This window comes from Mandrillus leucophaeus, unplaced genomic scaffold (genome assembly GCF_000951045.1).
Source record: "Mandrillus leucophaeus isolate KB7577 unplaced genomic scaffold, Mleu.le_1.0 Scaffold626, whole genome shotgun sequence".
NCBI classification, from domain to species: Eukaryota; Metazoa; Chordata; class Mammalia; order Primates; family Cercopithecidae; genus Mandrillus; species Mandrillus leucophaeus.
In genome coordinates, this window is record NW_012106764.1 from 914,831 (window position 1) to 921,171 (window position 6,341).

A 6,341-nucleotide genomic window follows, 5' to 3' on the forward strand; every position below is an offset into this window, starting at 1 on the left:
CCACTGTACTCCAGCCTGGGTGACAGAGAGAGACTCTGTCTCAAAAAAAAAAAAAAAAAAAAAAAACAGAAAAAGTGAAAAAGTGCAGAAACTAATTCAGAAAAGGGCATTTCCTCCTGGCAATGGGAAAATAGGCACATAGTCACAAAAGTGCAACAAAGGATTGAAATTGCCATATAATATGGCATTCATTAAAAACAAAAAAGTCTATGTGGGCCTGCCCAGTGGGGGAGTAGAGAGTACACAGGAATCAGTCCAGGGTTTTGTTCTTAGGGAGCTTGCAATCCAGTGAGGAGAACGGAGATGCAAACAAACGGGGCTTTGGGAAACAAATAGGGGGGACAAAAGGAGCAACGAAGTCAGCCTTAAGAGAAAGGAGATCAGCATAGGTCTTTGCTGGGAAGGTCATGTTTGAGTTGATTTTTAAAGATGAGCAGGAGTTGAACAGGGAGGAGGAAGAAGGGAAGGTCAAGCAGTAGGAACTGAATGTGCAAAGGCATGGGACTGCAAGTACTTGGCACATACAGGGATTGTCAACATGAAGGCGGAGAGGCCGAATGGAGGAGAACTGTTGGGGAGACTCAGAAATCAGACTGCACCAGGAAGGACTATGCATTATCTTGGAAAGCCCTTCATCCTGCCATTCAGAGGAGATAATCCCCTGAGCTTGCTCTGCATAAATTGTGGGTGCTGGTTGAGGGTGGCTGACATACCAGGTACCAGACTGGCTGTGTGCAGCCTCAGGGATATAACAGCAATGACAGATATTGACTGTGTTAACTCAACAAATATTTGCTGGGTCCCCATATGAACTGTGGTGTCTTAGGCAGGAAGGAGTATAGTCCTGCCCTCTGGATACTTGCCATTTCTGAACAAGACAAAACATGGGTAGGTGGTAAGTTAAAATGCGTTTACGTGAATAGTGCTGCAATGAATATGGTGGGTATAGATATCTCCAGGTCACACTGTTTTCATTTCCTATATATATATATCCGGAAGTGGGATTGCTGGATCAGATGGTAGTTCTATTTCTAATTTTTTGAAGAGACTTCATTCTGTTTTTCATAATGGCTTTACCAATTTACATTCTTACCAACAGTATGGAAGGACTGGTCAAAAGTGTAAATTTTCAGTTATATGATTAATAAGTTCTGGGAATCTAATATACAGCAAGTGCGGTGACAGATGTGTTTATTACTTTGATTTTAATAATCATTACATAATATATGCATATATTAAATTATCACTTTGTATACCTTAAACATATGCAATCTTCTTATTTTTTGAGACGGAGTTTCACTCTTGTCACTCAGGCTGGAGTGCAGTGGCGCAAACTCGGCACACTGCAACCTACGCCTCCCAGGTTCAAGCAATTCTCCTGCGTCAACCTCCTGAGTAGCTGGGATTACAGGTGCCTGCCACCATGCCCAGCTAAGTTTTGTATTTTTAGTAGAGATGGGGTTTCCCCATGTTGGCCAGGCTGGTCTCGAACTCATGGTCTCAGGTGATCCGCCTGCCTCGGCCTCCCAAAGTGCTGAGATTACAGGCATGAGCCACCGCGCATGGCCAGCCTTTACCATCTTTAGTTGTCAATTAAATGTTTTAAAAGAGAAAAAGTCAGAAATCACCACCCACCCACTTGCATGCATGGAAGGGTCGGTGAGTGGTGTAGTATTGTAAAAGTCCAGGCAAAGTCAGTGAGCTGAAGACTCTCACCTTCATATAGAACTACCAAATGATCCTGGAGGAGGCAGGATTTGAATTAGGCTATAAAGGAAAAGTAGGATTTAAATCGATGGAAAAGGTCTTGCTTGCATTCCAGATAATGGGAATAAGGAAAGTGAAAGGGCCAACGTGGGGTAGGAAAAAGAAGGTTTTGGCTATAGTAGAATGGGTGAATATTGAGAGAGCAGGCTGAAGTCGGGACTGGGCTGGGGTGCAGTTTGCCCATGAAGGAGCAAAAGGAGCTGGGGGTTATTTCAGACCGATTCTGTGCCAGACCCTGTATCTAAAGGATTTTAATGATGTTGTGAGACAGATACTTTTAAATCCATTTTAAAGATGAGGAAACTGGGTCTCAGAGGGGAGACATGATGTATTCAAGTCATATAGCTAATAATTAGAAGAACTGGACTGTCTAGCTCTTTCCACTAAAGCATTTGCTTCCTTCAAGACGTGAGTGGGAAGGCAGAATAGATAGCACAGGCCAGATGGTATGGCTAGTAAACACACACACACACACACACACACACACACACACACACGGGGGGGCACATACATACCGAATATGGCAATTCCTATGCTGTGGCTCCCAGTCTAATTAGTGGGATGATTGCCATTTAGGAGACTTTTGCCTTTCACTTTAGCCCAAGCTGTGTGAGGCTCCACTCCTCTATTTAGGGTTCAATAGGAGTATGGAAAGGGAAAAAAGAAATGTGATGCTTGAAACAAAATACCCCATCGAGCTGACCACTAAATAGCACTTAGACCCCAAGTATACACACAGCTGCTTTATGTAATGAAGGCTGTGGACCATGTTCCTGGATATAAAATAACAAACCACATATAAAGTTTTATGTTGCTGTGTAATTAGCACAGATCTGTGAGTGAGCCTGCAGGCCTGGGTGCAGGGAGGGACGCTTAGGCCTCAGGCAATGAGCTGCCGAGGAAAGAGCATGCATGGTGGAGCCCAGAAGACAAGAGTTTGAATTCCGGCTCCACCACTTTGTAGCCCTTTGACCTTGGGCAAGTTATTTAACTACTGTAAGCTTCAATATCATACCTGTCAAAGGAGGCAAAGTGCCATGTGTTACAGCCGAGGTTTTGCCCTCCTCCTGGCCTCCAGGGGCATCTGACAATGTCTAAAGACACTTGTTTGTCATAACTAGGAAGGTGCTACTGGCATCTGGTGGGTAGAGGCCAGGATGCTGCCCCCACCCTACCCTTACTACAAAGAATTATCCTGCCCAAAATGCTAATCCTGCCAAGATTGAGAAACTTTGCCTTCTAGGATTGCTTTGTGATGATATAATCATTACAAACTTTTATTGAGCTTTAACTATATATCAGACACTGTTCTATCACTATTTAAAGTGTGTCAACTTGTACCTGTTTATAGCAAATCTAGGAGGGTGGTAGTAGCATTATCCTCATTCTCTAGATAAGGAAACTGAAATACAGGGAGAAAACGTGCCCCAAATCACACACCTAGCAATTGATGGAACCAAGGCAGTGTGCCAGGGTTTGAACCAAAGCAGTGGCATGAACTCATGTGTGTCTGCTTGGAACATGGTGGTGATGGTGACTTCTCCACCTCCAGAGTGGGAGGATTCATTCATCCATTCATGCAACATATATGCATTGAGAGCTTAATCACAGCTTGGTGATAAAGTCCTGGTAGACAAGATAGGCAAGGTCCTTGCTCACACAACTTATTTTCTAGTTGAGAAGAAAAATTATGAACAAGCAAATCAATAAAAATGGAGATAATGTAAGTTACGGAGAATGTCTGGTGAGTGATGAGAAGAAGTCTGCCATGAGAATATCTGGGGGAAGAGCATGTCCAGCAGAGAGAACAGGCTGGGAAAAGGCCAGACGTGGGAGGCACCTTGGTGAGTTCAGGAAATACAAGGAAGTCCAGTGAACTTGGACCTAGGTCATAAGGGAGGAAATTCGTTTTTTGTTTGTTTTTTTGTTTTGTTTTATTTTGTTTTTTGAGACAGTGTCTCACTCTGTTGCCCGGGATGGAATGTAGTGGTGCGATCTCTGCTCATGACAGACTAAGCCTCCTGGGTTCAAGCGATTCTCCTGTGAGGGAGGAAATTCTAAGAGATAACGTTAGAGAGATGGGAGGGGCCAGGTGGAGTAGGACTTTGTATGTCAAGGTAAGGAGTTTGAATTCCAGCTTTGCTGAGAAGCTATAGGAGGGTTTTGAAGAAAGGTAACAGGATCCGATTTACATTTGTAAAAGAGCATTCAGATTTTGATGTGGGGGTGATGAGACCGACACGTGGGGAGTTCAGGGAGTGATTCAGTAAGGATGCTAGAGCAGTAGTTAAAGGATATGATGATAGTGTCTTGGCCTAGGGTGATTGTAGTGAAATTGGAGGACAGTGAACAAATTTGGTCACACTCAGTGACCGTTTTGTGACGTATATCATGTGGGAGGGAAAGAAAGAGAGGAATCAAAGGTGATGCTGAAGTTTTTGTCTTGAGCAACTGGCTCCAACAGCTGAGATAGGGAGGCCTGAGGAGGAGCAGGGGTTGGAGGGAGTGGAGGGAAGGTATCAAGAGGCCACTGTTAGGTCATATTAAGCAAGAGCTGCTTGCTAGGATCCAAGTAGAGGTGTGAAGAAAACAGCTTATAAGGGGATGAGCCTGGGGCTCAGGGCAGCAGTCCAGGCTGGAAGGATAAATTTAGTATCCATTGCACAAAGATGATATTTGAAGCCAAGGTGCTGTTAAAGAGAGGCAGAGAATGGAAGAAGGCCTAGGTGTAAGTCAGGGAAATCACTCATTTCAAGTGTGAAAGAGAGACATTCATCAAAAGAGACGGAAGTAGGAGAAAAACCAGGAGAGAGAGGTATCAAGACATCCAACAAATTGAAACAAAACAGGGAAGTGACCATTAAATTTGACCACGGGAGGCTGAAGTGAGACATTTCAGTGAATTCTTGGGGATGGAAGCTGAAGTGAAATGGGTTGAAGACAGAGAGGTGAGCAAGTGGAGACAGCCACTATAGGGACCTCTTTCTAGGAATTTTATGGTAAAGGGTAAAAAAAAGGAGTGGAGTAAGAACAAGGGTCAATGGCAAGACTTTTAAAAATATGAGTCATCTATGTATTTGCAAGCCAATGTGAAGGATCTGACAGAGAGAGGGGAACTTCTGATCCCCAGAGACAGGGGTTCATGGGAGAAGTGCTTGAGAAGTACTAGAGCGGCAAGGGGCTTGGGATCTGGAGAGAACGGAGTGGCTAATTCTTTTTTGTTTGTTTGTTTGTTTTTTTGAGATGGAGTCTCACTCTGTTGCCCAGGCTGGCGTGCAGTGACACAATCTTGGCTCACTTCAGCCTCCGCCTCCTGGGTTCAAGCGATTCTCCTGCCTCAGCCTCCTGAGCAGCTGGGACTATAGGCATGCACTACCATGCCCAGATAGTTTTTGTATTTTTAGTACAGATGGGGTTTCACCACATTGGCTGGGATGGTCTTGATCTCCTGACCTTGTGATCCTCCCGCCTCGGCCTCCCAAAGTGCTGGGATTAGGGGTGTGAGCCATTCCACCCAGCCCTGGAGTGGCTAATTCTTGTTAGGACGTTTCATCTCTGATTATAGGAGAGAAGGCCTCAAGTATGTGAATGATGTAGGTAGTCTGGTGGCTAGATAATGCTGTTCTGGGAGAATGATTTCCACTTTCTCAGAGAGGAAGATCTATCTGAGCTCTGACTTGAGCCACTGGTCAGCTCCTAGTCCTGATCGTTGATACACACTAAGCTAGTCCTGGCGCCAGACTGAGCTCTTCTCGTAGACTGAATGTCTAGTTCTGTCCAGCCACCTCCCTTTGTTGATAAGAAAGAAGCTGGGAAGGCTTCTTTCACTATGGTGACTCAGCATAACCCATCTCTATAGCTGAAGAGAAAACTTGAAGCAAAGCCAGGCTCAGCAGGACCTGGATAGGTCCACAGATGAAAGGGAATCCCCCAAACTTGTCAGAGGAGGGCTTGGTAAGAGTAGAACCACTTATGGGGCATGTCATGACCACATAGAGCCAAGAACAGGAGGCTCTCGAAATGGACCAAAAGTTGGGATTCATTAGAAGGAAAGGCCCAGACTGAAGTAGGATTGGAAAACAAATGAGGCTGGTCATGAGGACATGCAAGCAGATCTGAATGAAGTGGGTTGGGTGGAGTTGGGGTGATCCAACTAAATCTTGGACTGCTAAGTGCTCTTCAGTGTTTTCCTTCTTTGTGGACTCTTACAGGGCCAATGTGGTCTACACAAATAGATTTACACATTTATATGGTGATCGAGAGTTTATAACTGTAAAATATATGCTATATAAGAAAAGGCTTTGGCCAGGCACAGACTCACATCTGTAATCCCAGCTCTTTGGGAGGCTGAAATGGGCAGATTGACTGAGCCCAGGAGTTTGAGACCAGCCGGGGCAACATGGTGAAACCCCATTTCTTCAAAATATAAAAAAATTAACTGGGCATGGTGGCACACACCTGCAGTTCCAGCTACTTGGGAGGTTGAGGTGGGAGGATGGCTTGAGCCCAGGAGGCAGAGGTTTCAGTGAGCCAAGATCATGCCATTTCACTCCAGCCTAGGCAACAGAGTGAGA